Source organism: Sinohyriopsis cumingii, chromosome 6 (genome assembly GCF_028554795.1).
Source record: "Sinohyriopsis cumingii isolate HCF-2022 chromosome 6, ASM2855479v2, whole genome shotgun sequence".
Lineage (NCBI taxonomy): Eukaryota > Metazoa > Mollusca > Bivalvia > Unionida > Unionidae > Sinohyriopsis > Sinohyriopsis cumingii.
Window position 1 is genome coordinate 84,593,777 of NC_142966.1, and position 21,563 is coordinate 84,615,339.

Consider the following 21,563-nt stretch of genomic DNA (forward strand, 5'->3'; position numbering starts at 1 on the left):
GGCAGGCTAGAAAGCCGCAACCCTAGGCCAATACTAAATGGTGTCGGCGAATTCCAACCTTTTGAAAGGCAGTGAACTCTGACCCTACACACCAACATACATTTCCAACTATCAATCATGGATTGGCAAGGGTCAGAGGAAACTCGGTGTGCTGGCCACTCTATTCAACTAATGGATTAAAAATATCGACATTTTCTAAACGTTCATCATTCGCTCGTTTCGTGCGAAATAATTTTATTTAGGGCTTTATTATAAATAGAACTACAAATGCTTGTTTTTATTTCTCTGAATGGGTCATATATATAATGTGCTCATTTGTTATTCGCTTTGATAAAGTTCACATAAATAGGAATTTGTATTATAGAAAAGATCAGTTTTGGTTACCTCTCAACCTGGTGTCTATATATATCTTTATTGAATGTCTTTCTCTATTAATTATAAACGAGAAAATGTTGCAGTTTTTTACTGTCAATTCCAAGATTTGGGGCCAATACAATTTGCTTATTGTAGTGTAAGCCTTAATCTAATTAGCTTTGAAACATCACTTGACAGTAAAAGTAATCAGACATTCCACACTGCACTAGAACTGATACACACCAACAGCTGGTTTATGTTATACATTCACTAGGGTTTAAGTTCCATGGGAAATAGACACTCAGGGCAGACTTTACTCCCCTTCCAAGCTGTATTGATGTCTTGTATATAATAAATACTATAGAACGTCTTCTGCAGTTATTCTTCAATAACAAATAACATTACATGGTGGCAGCGGTAAAAACACAGGATCGAAATTATCAGAGTTGAAAATGGCTTCATTTCAATTTACAAATCCGGACAAATTTGACTTTTCGAGACCTGAAACTTGGGAAAAGTGGTTTCAGCGCTTTGAACGCTTTCGGCAAGCGTCTGGACTTAGTGAAAAAGAGAAAGAAATTCAAGTGAATACCTTGATTTATTCCATGGGAAGTGAGGCTGATGACATTTTGTCTTCGTTCAACCTGACAGAGGAAAATCAAAAGAAGTGGAAGCCCGTGACAGATAGATTCATGCTATATTTCATTCCAAAGAGGAATGTAATTTTTGAAAGGGCAAAATTTAATCAAAGAAAACAGGAAGAGGGAGAAACAGTGGACAGTTTTGTTACAGCTATCTATGTGTTAGCAGATAATTGTAATTTCGGGCCACTACATGATGAAATGATCAGAGATCGACTTGTAGTTGGACTGCGAGATTCAAAGCTGTCAGAAAAATTGCAATTAGATGCAAATCTAACTCTAGAGTCAGCCGTTAGTCAAGCTCGACAAAATGAAGCTGTGAAAAAGCAACAAACAACGATACGAGCAAGTGGAGAACGAATGTCTGAAATGGATGCAGTAAAATCGTCTTCACTGAAATATGGGAAACAGAAACATAAAATCCCAAATGTTCAGCAAAATAATGTCAGCAGAAAAGGATGCATGAGATGTGGAAAGAAAATTAATCATTCTCGAGACCAATGTCCAGCAAAAGAAGCAGAATGCTACAAGTGTAAGAAAAGAGGACACTATGCAAAATGCTGTTTGTCAAAGTCAACAGTTCGCACAATAGAATCTAGAGAGGAATCTGGATTTCTAGGGACTATTAGCACGAAGAAGGGTCAGCCGTGGATAACGCGTGTGAGATTAAACAACACTTCACTTGTATTCAAGATTGATACTGGAGCTGATGTGACTGTAATTCCTGAGAGAGATTTAAGAAAAATTGGAGACCAAAAACTATCAAAGTCTGATCGAAAACTGTATGGACCTGGAAACTTTGAACTTAAAGTGCTTGGAAAATTCACATGTGGACTTGAACCAACCGATGCATTCAGTGTACAAGACATATTTGTTGTAAAGGGACTGAATCAGGCACTCTTGGGCAGGCCCGCGATTCAGGCTCTCAAGATAATTGAACAGGTAAATATATCCTCAGTAAATGCCTCAGATAAAAACTCACAAAATGCAAGCAAAATTCACGATAAATCCATACATTTAGATAGGGATTATCGCGAGAAATTTCCAAATTTGTTTAAAGGTCTAGGGAAAACAAAATGGTTCTATAACATAACTCTGGACAAAAATGCCAAACCTTATGCCTTATCTACCCCAAGAAAGGTTCCTATCCCTTTATTGAATAAAGTTCAAGAGGAGTTGGATAGAATGGAAAAAATAGGTGTTATTTCAAAAGTAGATGAGCCCACCGAGTGGTGCGCGGCAATGGTTGTTGTTCCGAAACCAAACGGTACGGTACGAATTTGCGTGGATCTAACAAAACTGAATGAATCGGTTAAAAGAGAAAACCACCCACTACCATCAGTTGAAGAATCCCTTGCAAAACTAGCAGGTGCAAAGTTTTTCACCAAACTTGATGCAAACTCAGGCTTTTGGCAGATAAACCTGTCAGAAGATTCACGCCGCCTTACAACTTTCATTACTCCCTTTGGAAGGTTTTATTTTAATCGCCTTCCATTCGGAATCAGTTCTGCGCCTGAATTTTTTCAGAAAAGGATGTCAGAAACGCTGGAGCGACTTGACGGAACACTCTGTCACATGGACGATGTTCTTGTCTTTGGGGAAACGCAGAAACAGCGTGACGAAAGACTAGAAATGGTAATGAAATCAATTCAAAAGGCCGGAAACACTTTGAACGCTGAAAAGTGTGAATTTTCGAGACCATCAATAAGGTTTCTTGGGCATGTTGTTGACGAAAATGGTTGCCGACCTGATCCAGAAAAAGCCAAAGCTATAACGGAAATGGAAACACCGAAATGCGTAACAGATATACGACGATTTCTCGGTATGGCAAATCAGCTTGGCAAATTTAGTCCAAATTTGGCAGAAAAATCAAAACCATTACGTGAGCTTTTGAAAGGTAAAAACTCGTGGACTTGGGGTCCAGATCAAGAACAAGCTTTTAGAGACATCAAGCAAGAAATGATATCTTCACCAACTTTAGCACACTATGATCCAAATAGAGAAATAGTTGTATCTGCAGATGCATCTTCATTTGGACTAGGTGCTGTGCTACGGCAGAAGCACGGAAGCACTCTGAGACCGGTGGCGTTCGCATCACGAGGTATGTCAGAAACTGAGCAACGCTATGCTCAAATAGAAAAAGAGGTCCTTGCAATCACTTGGGCTTGTGAACGCTTCAGTAGCTATTTAATTGGGTCACAATTCAAACTTGAAACTGACCATAAGCCATTAGTACCACTAATGAGCACAAAAATCTTGGGAGATTTACCCCCTAGAATTCAACGCTTTAGAATGCGTTTGATGAGATTCAACTTTTGTATAGTTCATGTTGCTGGCAAAAATCTATTAACTGCTGATGCTCTATCCAGAGCACCTTTAAGTTATCACTCTGAGAGTGACAGAGAATTTCAGGCTGAAACTAACGCCTATGTTGATTTCGTAGTTAGCAATTTGCCTGCATCAAATACCCGACTTGAACAAATAAAGTCTGAATATCGAAATGATTCGATTTGCAAACAACTTGTACAATTCTGTGAAACGGGGTGGCCAGAGAAATCCGCTATTGACGGAAAACTTCAATCGTACTGGGCAGATAGAGGTGAATTTACAGTTCAAAATGGTCTTTTAATGAAAGGTACACGCCTTGTCGTACCAGAATCACTTCAAAGAGAAATCCTAGAGAGAATTCACGATGGTCACCAAGGCATAGTTAAATGCCGAGAACGTGCCAAAACGTCAGTTTGGTGGAAAGGACTAAGTACTCAGCTAGAGCACTTGGTAAAGTCTTGCCAAAATTACATCGAAAACTCACGAGATCAAGCTGAACCAATGATACCAAATGAATTTCCAAGTCGACCTTGGCAAAGAGTCGCTTCAGACTTGTTTGAACTGAATGGTCAAACATATCTCTTGGTGATTGATTATTTCTCACGATACATCGAAATAGCAAAAATGCAAGGCACAGGTTCGAAAGCAATTGTCAATCATCTCAAATCAATCTTTGCGCGACACGGTATACCAGAAGTTTTAGTTTCAGATAATGGTCCGCAATATACATCCGCAATACTCAAAGATTTTGCAAAAAGTTATGGATTCAGGCATATTACAAGCAGTCCAAAATATCCACAGAGCAATGGTCTCGCCGAAAGGGCTGTTCAGACAATTAAAAGAATGCTTAAAAAAGCAAACGATCCTTACATAGCTCTTTTGACATATCGCGCAACACCATTACCAAATGGATACAGCCTTGCTGAATTACTGATGGGAAGAAAATTAAAAACTACTTTGCCAATGGCACCAAACAACTTAGAGCCGAAATGGCCAGATTTAATGAAACTGAAGAAATCGGAAAACTATCAAAAGCAAACTCAAAAGAGAAATTATGATCGTCGACATCGCGTCCGAAATATGAAAAAACTTCAGGTAGGGAATAAAGTATGGATTAAAGATCATTTTTCTTCAGGGATAATTAAATCTGAGGCATATACACCTCGTTCATACATGGTAGTAACTGACGAGGGAGAGATACGGCGTAATAGGAGAAATTTAGTTCCCATGCCTACCACATTATCGGAGCCTCTAAAAGTGACTGCTTCAGACCCTGATACTTTGACTGACTCAGATGAAAGCAAAGCAGTGCCAACCAGTCAAAACGGATATTTCACACGTTCGAGAAGATTGTCGAAACCACATGAGAGACGGAACTTGTAAAATAAATTAAGCTGATGTAGCTTGTTTAGAAATGCGGTCATCAGATCACGTTTCGTTTTAATGTAAACTTCTCAGGAAGGGAGATGTAGTGTAAGCCTTAATCTAATTAGCTTTGAAACATCACTTGACAGTAAAAGTAATCAGACATTCCACACTGCACTAGGGGCCCCGAGTGGCCGAGTGGTCTAAAGCGCTCTCCGTTACGGATCACTGCCATCTCACCTCTGTCTGCGTGGGTTCGAGTCACGGATTCAGCTTAATGTGGGTATGTGAGAAAGCTTGCCAGTAGCTTCTCGTGGGTCGGTGGTTCTTTCCGGGGTTTTCCCGGGTTCTTCCTCCACCATTAATACTGGCCGCCATGTATAGCCTATCGTGTGCTGAAAAATGGCGTTAAACCCTACAACAACAACAACAAATCCACACTGCACTAGAACTGATACACACCAACAGCTGGTTTATGTTATACATTCACTAGGGTTTAAGTTCCATGGGAAATAGACACTCAGGGCAGACTTTACTCCCCTTCCAAGCTGTATTGATGTCTTGTATATAATAAATACTATAGAACGCCTTCTGCAGTTATTCTTCAATAACAAATAACATTACACTTATTACCAGCTCAGTTCAGTCCACTTAATGCCTTCATGATCTATTTTTTGGTGAACAGCATACATTTGCAACATGGCTGAAATGAAGGCTATTTACCTTCAACACTGTACCTAAACCGGACAATTTCAATAACGTATCTTGAATCTAAACCATAACAGAATGCAAAGCTTTTCCTGACAGATAAACATTATTTTCATGAGTCATATATATCTCGGCAAATTTGATACTTATAACTAGGTTAGCTGTGTGCAATATGATTGAGTTTGATAATCTCTTAACATAGGTCTCTAGCGTTTCTTGTGGAAAATATTAAAAAATAGAATCACCATACTAAATAAGAGGTCTCTCATGCAAGACGTTATAAACAGCGTAAAGAAAAGCTTTTGTCGCTGCACAATTAAAGAATTCTAGAAAGTCACGATATTGCAGTAATATATTATTAATATATTACATTCTACACCAACATTGTATCTTGCAAACTTTTCACAGTAAAAGCAATATTTTATGAATATCTTTACTTACATTGTTGCGCGTGTTCCTTACTATTGAGCGGCTCATTTCATGTAGCACACTTGCAATGAATTCGTCCAGTTGTTATATGTAGTACAATGTCTACGCCTGTGTATGCATTATCTATTACTTAATTGTCTTCACACCAAGTCTGCAGTTTTCAGTAAACACCAGGTCAGTAGTTTGCAGCAAGTACTAGGTCAGTAGCTATCTTAAAACTTCATGTCCTGTCTTACTCCACTGTGTAAAGTCTACGGTTCATTTAGTGTCTTTATTGTTGTATAAGGAAATTAATGTAGATAGATATTGATAAAGGGACAACACTTCAAGGATGCATACTTGTAACAATAATAAATCATCTAACACAATGCATTTATACATACAGGATCGCTGCAGATAACCATAAGGGTCTCAGCCTTTCAAGTGTTAGTTACTCAACTGCATCAGTGGATTGAAACCTTTCTTATAAAGTCATCCCTATGTCGATGCCTGAAATGAATAAAACTAATTGTATCAAAGGTATTATTAAAATAAATACAATAGCAAATCCATTGATTTTCTTGTAATCTTTTTGAATATGCACTAGGTATATTTTGATAAAGTGGCACTCTATTGGATTTTTGTTTTTATAAAACATAAGTTTTGTCAGAACTGCAATCGTAATATTACACCATATGTTGAACCGATTTTTATGGATTTTGATATTATAATGTCCTGTAAAGACAAATGGATTCTGATCCTTCAAATGTTAGGATGAAAGGAGCTCATCTATCAGCAAAATTACACAGTTCTGGCATTAAACAGATTCAACAATATCCTGCCGTTGCTACGATTGTAACTTATAAGGCAATTGGTCAGTACAAAGCCACAGCCAAAGACATTCTAAGTATTGAGATTAAGGTAAGTTAAAAATAGAAGAGGCGCATGGAGGACTGGCCCGCCCAAAAAAAAACAGCTTATGGTATTATTTTAATTTATACAGCTTAAAGTATTATATTATTAATGGGGTCTAAAAGATAATGGAATGATGATAAAAATGATAATACAGTGTATCTTTACTAGTATTTGATGAATTACTCCAGAACACAAGTTCACATTGTCGTATGCTGAAGACCATGTAATTCGGTCTCATGCCGAAGAAACAACCCCAAACAAACTGATTGCAGTACTTACTGAAAACACTATTTACTGATAAAAAGGGATATATTGCAGTGTTATGAATGTACTCGACTTGTAATGCGAAAACAGGTATTATGTTGTTTTTTTGTTTTTTTTTTAAACAAGGAGGACATAATTTTCAGGACAAAATTTATCTTACACGAAGAACCCCACAACGAGCTCACTATCGCCGAATGCGATTTTGAGGTATTCAAGTGGTGATAAGGTAAAGTACATGGTTGCTGCTAGCAAATCAATAAATCTTAATCAGAATTTCGAGTCTCTATAGGAATATATTTTTGTTTCATTTAGATTTAAATGTGTAAAAACGTTTTCCTTGTTTCCCTTCAGCGAGTTAAGTTTGATCCTTTTTCACTATTTCTTTCTTTCTGTCTTTAGTTCTTGTATCATCTCTCCAAAGTTTTGAATTAGCTTAAAAAATAACACTGAAAGTATTTGGTATTTCAATACTGCTACTTCAACTGCTTGCTTACATTATCCATTATCTAGCTCATTATCGTTCCTGGTGCTGAATAGTACAATTTTTTGCTCGTGACCATTCTTGTGTGCATGTGTGTGTGCATGTGCGTGCGTGTGTGTGTGTGTGTGTGTGTGTGTGTGTGCGAGAGAGAGAGAGAGAGAGAGAGAGAGAAGTAATAAGAACGGTCGCTCAAAGAAAAACTGGAAGGATGAAGCCTTTTGGAGTCGGTCTTGTGCATCTCTGCCCTTGTCCATTTGCTGGATGTTGAATGCTATATACATGTCTTCTTTTATTTTATAAATACAAATGTATATGCATTTATATACGTGCCTGTGGGTCGTCAAAACCGGCGACAAGGCCTACAATAGTTCCTGCATTTTTCAAATCAAATTATAAACAAATAGGTTCGAGTTTCAGGCTAGGCTAACGTGGGTCGTGAGAAAGCTTGCCAGTAGCTTCTCGTGGGTCGGTGGTTCTTCCCGGGGTTTCCCAGGATTATTCCTGCACCAGTTATAGTGGCCGCCATGTATAGCCTATATTGTGCTGAAACATGGCGTTGAACCCTACAACAACAACAATATACAAACAGTTTGACTGCGGGCATAACCGCTGGTAGAAAGTCTCCTTATCCTTAAGTAAAAGACATATTTTAAAAAATCTCGATGGCCCTGGACTCTGTGTGTGCATACGTGAGTGTGTGCGCGCACTTAGCTTGATACACGCACGCGTAAATGTATATAAATTGTTTTGTTTTTTTACGCATGAACTATACATCGATGCTCATATAAAACATTCTTGATATTTTCCACACCTAACATTTTGCAGATTTCCCTGCTTAATTGTTGTTGACTGCTCCGACGGCCTATTGGTTAGAGCATCCGACTCGGATGCGGGAGGTCGCGGGTTCGATGCCCGGCCGAGTCATACCAAAATAATCATAAACATGGTACTAACAGCTGCCTCGCTTGGCACTCAGCATTAACAGGTTAGTGTTAGGACTGGTCGGCCTGGTGTCAGGATAATGTGACTGGGTGGCACATCAATGTACATGTCTCCGGTATGATGTCCCAGTGCTAGACATCACTATAAACTGCCACATTGCAGACATCGTAGCGATATGACTGAAAAATTGTAAAAGCTATGTCGAAAATCCAAATTACACACACACACACACACACACACACACACACTGCTTAGTTGTTCATTCTAACATTAATATAAAAGCGGTGTTCGTCTTTTCGAGGCTTAGTTACATGCTTACATAGCCTACAAGACAGATTTTACACTGTCAGCTTCACATTCAAAGCCATATGACCTAATTTATTTGAAGTACAAGGGTTAGAAGATACGAACTTCATAAACATAAAATTATAAGGTGTATAACTTTATATTTATAATACACCATCCTTAATCATTTAATATAAGATATCAAAGTTCGAGGGAAATAAATGCAAAAAGGTATACGTTTTGAAATAAAAGGACTTGGTTTTGTTTTTATCACATGACAATATGGCGTCGGCGTTCACCAGACTAAGTATTCGGGGCGCAAGGCATGGTGCAGACGAACCAGAAACCAAACTATGATCACTTTTCGTAGTCGGCTACATTCGGTCATATAGTATCTGTCTTCATTTTGCTTTGTGGGGAGTTGCGCCACCACGGATGTATTTAAATAATGTCAGATAGTGTGCTATTTGCATAAATAGTAAATATTTAACATATATTTTAATATATGCAATCTTTTTTTATTCTTAAGATGTTTGCTTACTTATGGCAGGTAAAGTAATCCCTCAGTCTTGTATCAGAAATGGATTCTTCCACAACCCCAGGACCTATGAGGAAAGATTACGTGTTAGTCTTCCCTCGTTTTCAGCATGTATCGATTGAATGTTCATGCGTTGTAGGTGGTGTTGAAATAATTTGTGCGGAAAGCGTATTAGGTACTTTTATCATACATTTTGAGAAAATAAATTAAATGTAATACATACAAGGATATCATTCGCGATAACATGCTAAATGATTATTATAAACATGTTTCCCCAAACAAAAATGTCATTAAAATAAATAAATTTACCAGAATGCTTCTTCGAGTCAATACTGTCTACACTTAAGTCACTACTAAAACGATCATCACCTTAAGGACATGTGCCACGTTTGATCTCAACCAATATCACTAAATTGTTCTGCACACGTTCCCCTTTTTGTCTGACAAATACCACCAGTTATGTCAGAAAAGAGGCAGTAAACAACTTCCTGGTCTAGAATTTGCGTTGTTAGACTGATGATTGTAAAGGAAATTGACTCGGTGTTATTTCAACCAGTTATGAACATAGGTTATACCAGTGTGTGGTGTTATATATATATATAAAAAAAGAAAACTGTTACTTACAGAATCTCTGCATATCCCTCACAATGTAAGCGTCCTGAATTATCTTGTGTATTCTTCCCGATTATCTTACTCGGTCGACAGCCTGTTGCTTTAAAAATACCCACCAATCACTGCAGAATACTGCTGCACTATTTCAAGACGCATTACGTACTGCAACAATGACTGTAGTTGTATGCATTATAATGGTCATGAAACTAATTAATGTGCAAAATACTATTCTGAAATCGTGCACATAAAGCTATGGTTTAACAACATACAATCATTTAACAGCGAAATAAACTCATATGCTGAACAATGTGCAAAAATCTATGGTTTATCAATATTTATTACATTAACTGCTATATAAATGAGAAAATGCTTTCAATACAGTGACCCCTTTACTAAGAATCTGAAGTCATAAACGTTTACGGAAACCTCACGAGACCACATAAAAGGACAAGTCATCGCTGTATATGGGTCTGTTAGAAGTCACTAGATATAATAATAATGTTGCTCGCAGTGAGCAAAATATATAAGATAGCGAGCTACGGAATTATGTTAGGGCCAATCGCTACAGGACTCACGGTGCTAATTCAAATTTCATTGTAAACATATGGAAACACCATCATATTCAAAATTCAATAACTTAAAATTTCTGGGTGCTGATGATCAGACCTATATTCCTCCATGCACAGCACTTATTCTTGGTGCAAGCTTCTGTGTGGAGAATACCATATGAGCCGAGGCACCTTTTTCATCAACATGTACATGAAACACATGTTATCGATTCTGTACCAAATGAATCAGGTACTACTTTCATTACTGAGTGATCATATGTCAAGCCTGTAAAAATAATAAAATAGCATCAATAGAATTTTGTCTATATTTTCTAAAATTACAGACAGGATAAGCTCTCAAAAATATTTATACTCAAGTGTTACTTTTCATTATTTACCAATTATGGACCACCAAACCCGTATATACTCTGTTATTTGTTAACCAGTTTCTGGACTTTTTCACAGTTCTTCCATATAATTAGTATCGTGTGTTCTACATCGCACTATCGTGTACTTTTCCCCACGGTGCGATAGAAAAAGAATTCTTAATTCAGACACCATGCCATAATAAGATTTACTCCAAGTATGAATTATTTATGTTTGAATCATTAACTATATATTTTCCTTTGTACACAATTGGCTCATTAAGTCTCGAATCTAGATTTAACAATTTGAACTGACATTGAACAAGACGAAACGATAGTAGTAGTGAATGGGGATACTAGAGCGACAATGGGAATTAGCATTACAAGACCCCTTGGGAACATATAGCGACAATGGAAATTTAACATGGAGAAAAATCGTGGGAACATATAGCGACAAGGGAAATTAACATGGAGAAAAATCTTGGGACTGTTGAGCGTCAAGGGGATTTCAACATGGAGAAAAATCGTGGGAACATATAGCGACAAAGGAAATTAACATGGGATTTTTTTAAAAAAATAAAAAATAAAATAAAAAAGGGGTAGGCAATTCAAAGGCTATCTCTTTTCGAGAAATATGGCTGGCCCTGAAAAGGGCCTTTGGGTTTTTTCTTCTTCTTCTTTTAACTTCTTAACTTCTTCCACCATCCTCTTATTTTGTCCATCATTCCTTTCTTCTTTTTCTTTTCTGTTTCCGGCAACCAGTCCGGGTGGCCCATGGCCCGGAACTTCTCTTGGATTTTCATCCAGTTTGTGTTCAGTTTATCGAATTCATCCCTTTTTTTTCTATTTTCTTCTTCTTTTCTTTCCTTTGACCACTTTTCTTTGATCTTCTTGACCTCTTCGGTCAGCACATTCCTCATTAGTTCTTCAGCTTTCTTAAGTTTTTCTAACCCCCACTTCGCGAAACACCAATCTGTCCATTCTACAATGTCTTCTAGAAAGCACCTTGCACTCGTCACATGATCTATCGCTTCTTTTAACTTACCCACTTTGACATACGGTGGGTTAATTAAACCTCTGATTCTCTTCTCCTCATCCTCTATCATTTCTTTTACAATATTTACGGATAAGTGGAGGCTGGTTACTTGTCTTGAGACGAAGTCTTTTGTCACTGCATACCTCCATTCCTGTTCAACCCTTTCTACTACACTCAATCCATCTACCATCCAATACCAACTTCCCATAAGATCGTTGTATAAAGCTGAAGCTGCTGGCATCTTCTTGTTTGCTTATTCCGTAGAATGGGTTCCAATGGCCAACACTGTTAGTTTTATACTGAAAGCGCGTACGTGAAGGAAAACATCCCCTAAAAACATAAAATTGATCTTACCTAGATCATGACCGAACAACGCGCGGACGTGAAGGAAAACATCCCCTACTTTTTCATTTCGTATAATATAACCCCAACTATACTCTCCACATACGCTAAGAAACAATTAATGAACCCATAATCTACTATTCACACAAACATACCTTAGCTCTTATAAACACTAACACACCAACACATACCCTCACACATTAAAAAAGAGTTAGTGTTTATATTCACACTACTCTACCTACACACATTGGCAAATCGATCGTTATTTCTTTTCTAGAGTATTGGGTAGCCCTGAAAAGGGCTGTTTTGTTTGGAACTTCATGGACACCTGGTTAATGGTGGCACCTTCCAGGCCTGGCGCCACATACACACCTTATCCCCCAGTTACTTTTTACCTTTTGGGGGGAGAGAGCAGAGGCAGGATATGTCGCTTCAGAATCCCAATTTTCGCTCTCTGGGATTCTGAAATTTTTTCTTCTCTCCTTTTCCTCCTCCTCTTCTTTGTATCTTCTCTCCTCCTCTTTATATCTTCTTTCCTCTTCTTCTTTATATCTTCTCTCCTCCTCTTCTTTGTTTCTTCTTTCCTCCTCTCTTATCCTTCCCTCCTCGACAATGGCTTCCGCGGCCAGTTCATTTAATATGCGCCTGGCATATTCCAGATGCACATGAAGTTCCAACAGTTTCTCCAGTCTCGTGTTCATTTTTGATGTTGATCAATCAACAAGTGTAGCTGGACTGCCGAACGAGTTTCAATTTATACTGAAAGCGCGGACGTGAAGGAAAACATCCCCTAAAACATAAAATTCATCTTACCTAGATCATGACCAAAAAACAACAACGCGCGGACCTAAAAGAAACACTCACTCACTTTTTTTTGCTACCCATCACTATTGTAAAATTTTTTTATAAATCACTTCAATAGACTATCCACATACGCAAAGCAATCCAATCTAACCCCAAATATACACCTCAAACACCAAAAAGACATAATTTTAATCTTCTATCCACACCAACCTACTTTATCACTTACAAACACACAAACACACAAACACATACCCTCACATTTTTTAAGAAAGAGTTAGTGTTTATTTTCACACTACTCTACCTTACACACATTGGCAAATCGATGGTTATTTCTTTTCTAGAGTATTGGGTAGCCCTGAAAAGGGCTGTTTTTTTTGTTTTGCTATGGCATTCTTTTTTAGTTTCTAAGAATGCGATGTCCTCTGAGGATAGACTTTCTGGCGATAGGTCTGCTTCTTCGGAAAGAGAAGAAGAACTCTTTAGTGTCGATACGGCAATCGACAAAGCCTCTGTCAGCTTCAGGTTGCTGCTGCTGTTGCTGTTGTTGCTGCTGTTGCTGCTGTCTCTGAAGTCTGTACTTCTCTGTCCATTCTTCTTTTTCCCTGTTCATTTCTTCTCTGAAGAGCTCTTCTATCAGGTCTTCAGTGATTTTTAACATTCTCACATTCTCTATTTCTTCTGGCTTAGGTATCAGACTGTGTCTGACCCTATGCAAATTCACGTAGGCTTCGTTGAGCTTAGCTAGTTTGGAGCACATCGTCGTAGGAGGATGAGTCGACAATGGATGGTTAGACTGGAAACAACCCCGGTTCTTAAAGTCAAAGCGCGGACGTGAAGGAAAACATCCCCCACACGGTTTTCGAGCCGCAACGTTTAGTGAGTGTCATGAGAGGGATAGTAAGAAATGAAAGAGCATCAATCCAACATTCTTATAGCTAAACAAAAGACAAAAGCATTTTTTTTCAAAACACAACATTTTTTATTCAAAAATCACTTAACACTAAACAACAACTCTAACATTTTTTAACAATAATCCAACACTATGACATCAAACAATTTTTTCAAATCACAAACATTTTTTTCTCAATAGACATTCTACTTTAAACAGGGCTGACAACGTTGTGAATGAAATTGTGATTTCCACTGTTGGAAATCATTAGGCCATTGATGGACACTATGTTTCCTAGCTTGAGACAAAAGATAAGCATAATGGTCACAAAACCATCGATCTACTTTCACATCGTTTCTAGCAGAAGAACGAGGATCAAAATGAGTCACTAAATGTTCTAAGGAATAGCCCAGGCTGCGATGATGCAGAAAATACACACAGTACTGTCCACACACCAAGGAATCTGTGCCTTGTAATTTCACGTTATTGAATCGGGTGGTTTGAGCATTTCTTCTCATAAAGTCGATGATATCGTCTTCCAAAGGGGGCAATCCGTACGAATCAAAATATTCCACACATCCTTCTTGAGGAAAGTAGACGGCTACCCAGTGGGTTCCTGGGAGATGACTGTCGTCCGTGTTGATCACGTAAGCTTGATGGTCTTTAGGTTTGCGATGAGGGAGTTCATCTTTAGCACAGACGACAGGATTCCAAGAAGCCGTATACGAACTGTGGTTCAAAAGGTAATAAAGTTCCCAGGTATCCATTTGTGTTGTTTTCTTCTTCACAGGTAATAATAAGTCGTCAATTCGATCCTGACTTTTTGCTTGAAAATGTCTGACGAATAAACGGTTATTCGTTCTGTTTCCTCACTCTGATTCAGGAGAGCTTCGATACGATGGATCTCTTGAGTGGTTAATGGTGGACAAGAATGTTCACGCAAGTCTTTATACCACTGGTGCAACACGTCTTTGTTCGAGATGAGACTCCAAGCTTCGTCCAGATACTCGTCCAATTTTTCTTCTTGACTCAACATCAGGCATTTATCGTGTTGAATTTGACTGGGATGATCGTTTTGACATCCATAACAATTTTTCTTGATCAATTCCGTCATTTTATCGACCAAGTGTTTGGCAAAACAGGAGACTAAATGCGCTTCTTGTTCTGGCCATCGGGACTTCATCATGATCACTTCTTCTTCTTTTTCCACGGTCTCCTTACATTCCATGTCCAAAGTTTCTCCACTAGGTAAAGAGGGATAACAGTCTTCCATGGCTTCTAGTAATCTAGAATGACTTCTCTCAAACTATTGATTTCTATGATATTATCAAATTCGGCATACAGGATGACGTTCACCGTTACATCAGGGTCTCGGTTTGCAAACTGAATTTCCACACGAATCTGGCCGGATTTTATAGGGTGGAAATGTCCCTCGTCGCTGCCTTGGTCTGGAGTGAAATCGAAAGCCCACAAAGCATAACCTCCTGCGTAATCCTCGTACGTAATGCCGTGACTGGTGTTGGTTCCTAACTGGCCGGTGGCTTCGTACAGGGACAAGTACGATCTCAAGTAATTCTTCTTCTCAAAGTCAGGTTCGAAAGGTCGGGTACACAAGGTCTTGCCATCGCGACTGACTTCGATCTTGGACACGCCAAAGTGTTGAAAGTAGAAAGGATTTTTTTCGACAGCTCCGTTGAAGGCTGTATTCTCGACGATACCAACGATTAAACGTTTGGGTAGCTGTCCTTGGAACAGATGATCTTCGATCATGGATCGCTGTCCCTTGGGAACGGTGAACGTTTTCACTTCCACGCGTCGTATGGGATACTTGGCGGTCGTTCTGCTCAACGTCTGACTGATGTCGTTTCCCACTTTAGGTAACACTTCCACACGGCGTACGTAGAGCCTGGCTTCCTCGATGACAGTTTTGCAAACAGTAGTACCTATCAAATGGAAAGCGGCACTGCTACGATTCAGTCTCAGGCGAACATTCACCCCGAAGCAAATATTTCTCTTGCAACCACATGTCCAGATGTAAACGATCCATCAGTTCTAAACTTTGTCCGTTTTTGATTTTGTCTCTTCGTTCTACAAATCCGTCATTGTTTGGTGTTTTGCTTGCATCAGTTTCGAATCTTTCAAACTGGCCTGCTTCGTCAGTTCCCATAGCACACAGGCATTGAGATGAGTGTTCTTGGCATCTATTCCGTACGTCAAGAGATTTTCCAGGTACGCTCGATAAGGGTAAGTATCCATGCTGCTGCTGACCAGTTTGTTGTTCAAGTACAAGTCCACTCCGCTAAACAAGGAATGCATGAAATTGTTGACGGGAGCTATTACCTCATCGCCATCTAGGGTCGAATTGTCCTCATCGACAACTTTGACTTTCAAGTACAAGTAACTGCTATTCAGATCGATGTAATCTTCGGGCTGTCCTTTGATTTCAAACTCGATGGGAGCTGAGGCTGTCAATGAGGAGACGGGGTGAAATTCCACCCACTGGGATTCTTGCATCGTCATCATGGTGGGTGGCATGGCAAACAGATCCAGTTCCGTCTTGGAACAGGCGCATGACTCTCGGTGCATCATTTTTTTGTTCTGTTCTTTCTCAATAATCGAAAACGTCTAAGTCTCCAACGGTTCTTCTTTTCTTGGCCTTTCTCGCTTGAAGTCTGGTGAAAGGGTGTTTTCTTCGTCGTCTCTTTCTGCCTTGTCCTTGCTGAATGCCTGACTCGGTAGCGTGCAGGGCATTTATAGGTGTGTCTCGTCGGCCCAAAATGTCTTTGCCCGTTTGCAGCAAGACATTTTTGCCTGCCCTCATGAAGGCTTCTTTAGGGTTTTGTTTGTCGATGATAACATTTTGGAGAAATTCTTTGCCTTGTGTCAGTGCCGCATCTTTCAAGGCGTGCAATCCGCGTGTCACCATCGGTTTCAACACCGGAGCCACCGAACGAAAGGCCGATTTTAACATGTCTCCTAAACCGTGTCCTCGCTGTCGAGCAACCCCTCGGTATACTGGATACATGACTTACTTACGAGTCGTGAGAAAACCGTTTTCGAAAATGGAGTTTCACTGTGACTTTTCCTTTGGTGAATGGAATATGTTGTCCCAAATCTCCTTTTATAGTAATGTTGACCGTGTCCAAATACGACTTGCTGACAGGCAAATAGTGAGGATGGACAAATTCGCGGTGGACGTGGTAAGTGTTTCCACCTTCCTCGTCAGCGTTTGCGGCAGAATCCACTTTGAAAGGAATGACACGCAGTAACGGCACGGAGGTGTGTCCCACCACGTTGTATTCCACCACATCAGAGTACACGAACATCAAATTCAGTCCTTGGTTCAGTTCCACCGGGGTACGAAAATACTTGGCAAAAGAATCGTTGTCGTAAATGACTGGTAATTCGGGTTGTGTTTTTTGTTCTACTTTCTTCCTCAGCTCCATGTCACCGCCCAACATGTCAAACAATTCAGGACAAAATAAGAAAGACATGATTTTGGGCCCCTCAGGAAATTTTATCAGGAAGCGACGAGCTGTTTTGTGGTACTCCAGGGTGACACTTTTTTTGACACTTTCCAAAGCTTTCAGAAACACACCATTAAACCTGGTGGCTATGGTGTTGACCAAATGTTGACCACTGGGGGAATGAACAAGTGATAGGTGGTCCACTTTAGATTTGGTGTACGGGTTTTCTTGTCATATTTGCTATGGGTATCCATCCACTGTTGCAATTGTTCGTCATGAACTTCCACATCAAATTTATTTTGATTGGGAAGGACATTGAGGACTTGGGTCGGGTGAATCATTTCCACTAAAGCCACTTCCCAATGGGCTTCGTGATCTAAGGGGATGGCTTGAGGTAATTTGGCCGTGTAACAGCACAACGTGTTGTAGGGAAACACCTCCATGGAACTGTCACTGGGTAAGGTTAAGTAAAATTGGTTTTCGTGACTCATAATTCCAGAGTTCTGTGGCTGTCCGAGGGGATATTACTGGACGTCAGAGGCGTGTCTCCGTCTAGAATGGGGTTCTGGTTGTGGTTGGAGTGGTGACTGGCACTGGCACTGGACACAACGTTCCCGTTCGAGGAGAATTTCAGGGAGGGATTGGGAAGCAGGTAAGCGATGCAACTGCTCAATAAAATGGTCCACAATTGTTTGTCTCCTTGTTGCAAACTCAAATTGGCAATGGCTGCCCTGATGACACAATACACCACGAAGATTTGGCAGAAAAAGACGATTTGCGTTTTAGGCACACGTTCTCCACACCACACCCACAAGGGTTGTTTTTGTAAATCTTGCACAGAAGAACTAGGGGAAGAAGGAGTGGTCGACGTAGCTGCGTCTGTTGTGTGAAAGGGCATGATGGTCACTTCTTCTTTTTATAGTCGATGACTTGCGAAGCGTCGATCCAAGAATCGAAACTGGGTGGATATCCTTTCCAACGTACTTTGACTTCTTTGACACGTCGTTTGCCCACTTTACGGGTTCTGCGTTCGAGAATGCTTTCGATGTCGTACACGTCGTCTTCTTTTTTGGTCACACGTTGTAACTCGGGCAAATAAAACGTTCCTTTGAGTACTTCTCCGTTCATGTCTTCCAATTTATAGACGGTAGGATGACGACCATGCACTCGTCCAGTGACGCGAAACAATTCGGTCGTCCAGTTAGGTAAGTAACCTTTGTCGAAAGTGCGTTTGGTTTTGCCAATGCGCACCCAATCTCCTACGGTCAACTCTCCACTTTTCTTGGGGACAGCCCTCGTCGGGGACGTACCAAACAGACGCTCAAACACCAGCACTTCGTTGTCGGGAGTCACGTCTTGCGGGGCACGTCCGATGCTTCGATGGTAAGATTGGTTGTACGCTTGCACCAGGTGCGGTAAGATGTCGATGTACTTCAGAGTGTGGTGATGCGTAAAATATTTCCACATGCGTTCTTTCAAAGTGCGTTGAAAACGTTCCACGATGCTGGCTTTGGTTTCGGGATTCTCGGTGGTAAAAAAATGAATGTCACGTTTCTTTAATTCTTTTTGGAAAGCTTGGTTCAGAAATTCGGTGCCTTTGTCCGTTTGCCATCGAAGAGGGTGACGACTGCTTTGTTTCAACACCCGTTGCAGGGCTCGCACTAACTCGCTGCTCGATTTGGAAGTCAAGGGCACGACCCAGGCAAATTTGGAAAAGACGTCGATGACACAAAACAAATATTTGTAGCCACAATTGTAGCTGGCCAAATGAGAGACATCGGCTAAATCGGCTTGCCATTGATGATCGATGCCTTCCACTCGGGTGCGACTTCTGGCAAACTTGCGTCGAATGGGTTTGTGTAAAGTGTAGGTAGCTTGTTCTTGTAACCATCGTTGCACTTGAGGTAAACGGAGACTTTTCAGTCGCGTTTTGGCAGCACGATACAATTTTTGAACTCCTGCGTAACCTGCAGGATGGGAGGGATCGTAGTAAATGCTGGCTAAGACTTTTTCCATTTTTTTGTGTTGATTGGTGTCTTAATAAGGCACCCACTCTTGGAAGAGGCTACTCTTTTTCTCTTGGGGTATTTTCTTGGATTGCAAGGCTTTGCATGTGCGACCGGCAATAGGTGTCGAAGAGGAGGAGGATGTCTGAGCAGGGGATATCGGTTCTTGTTTCACTTCTGTCTTCACTTTCTTTTTCTCTTGTGAGGAAGAAGGGGTGGCCATCATCTTTTTAATCCATCCAATTCTGGAGGTAGGTGGTGTTGTTAACTTGCGTACTTTTTCTGGTGGAGTTTGAAACCCTTCCTCTTCTTCTTCTCCTTTTTCTGTCTTGGTCACGGGTACTGGTGCTACTGGTACTGGTACTGGTACTGGTGATGGTGCTGGACTTTTCATCAAGGTCTTAAAATCTTTTAGAGTGGGTAAAGCTGTTTCGTCTAAAGCTTTCTGGTGAAAGAGTTGCAATCTTTGCAAGAGTTGACCGTACTTTTGCGATTTTTCTGTTTCGGACAAATCTTGGCGATCCATCAAGGATTGCAATTCGTGTTGTAACTGGGACATCTCGCTCAAATTGGGATTGGGAGGTAAATGCGGGGTGCGTTGTTCTTGCCACCGATGGTATTCCATCCATCGTTTGTAAGGCACTAAAGCTAGTTTTCGTCCTTCCATGGGGTTGTCAGCGGTCGATTCTGAGATCTTGGGACTTCCGAGGGCCTTTTTATCTTGCTCCCACCAGTCCTCCCAACATGGTTCCCAAGACTCCTTTCAGTATGGGGCCTAACAAGAGAGGTAAAATGCCTCCACGTTGGACCAACATCTTCTTTTTTTGACGAATGGGAATTTTCTTTTGAACCATTTTCCGAAGAACGTGACGATGTTTGCCTAAGCATTGTTTCTGGTGTTTGGACAAAGGGATCGTGCCTTTCAAAACGTTCAAACAACATTCGCACACGGTATCGATGACCTCTTTGGAGGCCGTTTGAATGAGTTTTTTTCGTAGGGGTGGAGAAGCTTTGGACAGGACAGATAACAGGTCCCCATGTTTGGCTAAACGTGGTGGCAGTCCTTTCCTTTTCTTTCCTTGGGGTTTTCTGGAGGGTGACATCTTTGAGTCTTCAGGAGCACCGAAAAAACACTGATACCCGACTTGGTCACAGGTCTTTTTTATACTGGAACGCGTCGCCACTGATTGTCTTTACGTCGTATCAGTTTGAGGACAGGCATGACACGTCGTGCAGGGGTACGCAACGGACTAAATCGAGCCAGTTCTTGCTTGGACAAATCTAGTAAACTTTGTAACATGCCCGATCTTTCATGGACTTTGATTTTGGGAGAAGGTACTTTGTGAGCAGCAGCCACTGCCGCTAAATGGGAGGGTCCTGCCACTGGGGAAGTTCTTTTGGGGGTCATCAACGGAGAAGTTCTTGGTGTGATCAACGTCTCCAAGTACTCTTCAGTTCCTGGTGACATCAAAGGAGAAGTGGATAAACGTGAGGCTGCCGGAGACGCAGTCACCGCTGTGGCAGGTCGTGGTTTGCGAGTGTAAGGTTGCGTCCTGGCCGAAGTGCCTCTCTTGCGACTAGTTTTCTTCTGTGGACTTTTCTTTTTCTGAGGACTTTTTCTCTGTTTCTTTTTCTGGGGGCTTCTTTTCTTTTTCCGGGGTGGTGTCTGGTAAGAGGAGGGTCCTGCCACTGGAGAAGTTATTCTTCTTGGGGACCCGGTCTTTTTTTTTTCTTCTTGGGGCTTCGTTGGACTTTTGTCTTGGGGATAACTTTGGGGGCATTAGGATCCCATCTTAAGAGTGAGCGAATGATGACCCCTCCTAGAGTACCGCTCCCTCCAGGTTTCAAAATGATTTGTTTTTTGGTTTGAGTGTCGATGCGGGGATCGGCCAGTTGGACCAAAGCGACTTTGTTTCGATCGAAAAAGCGTTTGGTTTGATGAGGAATCTGAATGATTCCTTGGAGTAATTGACGTGCCGTCACCGTGAACCATCGTAAGACTTCTTTGAGACTAGCTTCTAAGACACGAGCTCGTGTTTGTGGATCTTTTTCTCGACTGATGCCATACAAGGCACGAATCAATTTGACGGGAAGATGCGACTGAAGGGACGTCATGTTCACACTGTGTGAGACAGACGAAAAAGGGTCTGAGGTTTTTATAGATTTTTTTTCATGGGGAGTGAAATGAAGTCGAGGACGGAGACGTGTACAGGACAGGCCCTCCGTCTTGGCACCAGTGGTGAAACAAGTGGGTACGAAATCGCA

General features: G+C 40.7%; 1 protein-coding gene across 9 annotated transcripts in view; it reads right to left on the minus strand.

Moving 5' to 3' along the window:
• Positions 1–10,063, minus strand: part of LOC149797357 (guanylate-binding protein 7-like) — a 103,441-nt gene extending 93,378 nt beyond the window's left edge. The window contains exons 1-3 of one of the 9 annotated variants that reach the window (XM_089962121.1): positions 9,854–10,063; positions 9,233–9,296; positions 6,209–6,314 (exon numbers count right to left, since the gene is read on the minus strand). The gene's annotated coding sequence lies outside the window, so the exon portion shown is untranslated. Of the gene's footprint in view, positions 1–5,837; positions 6,315–9,232; positions 9,297–9,538; positions 9,643–9,853 lie in introns of those variants that run through there. The other 8 variants (XM_089962117.1, XM_089962123.1, XM_089962118.1 and 5 more) reach the window with 8 other exon arrangements.
• Positions 10,064–21,563: the final 11,500 nt, after the last annotated feature.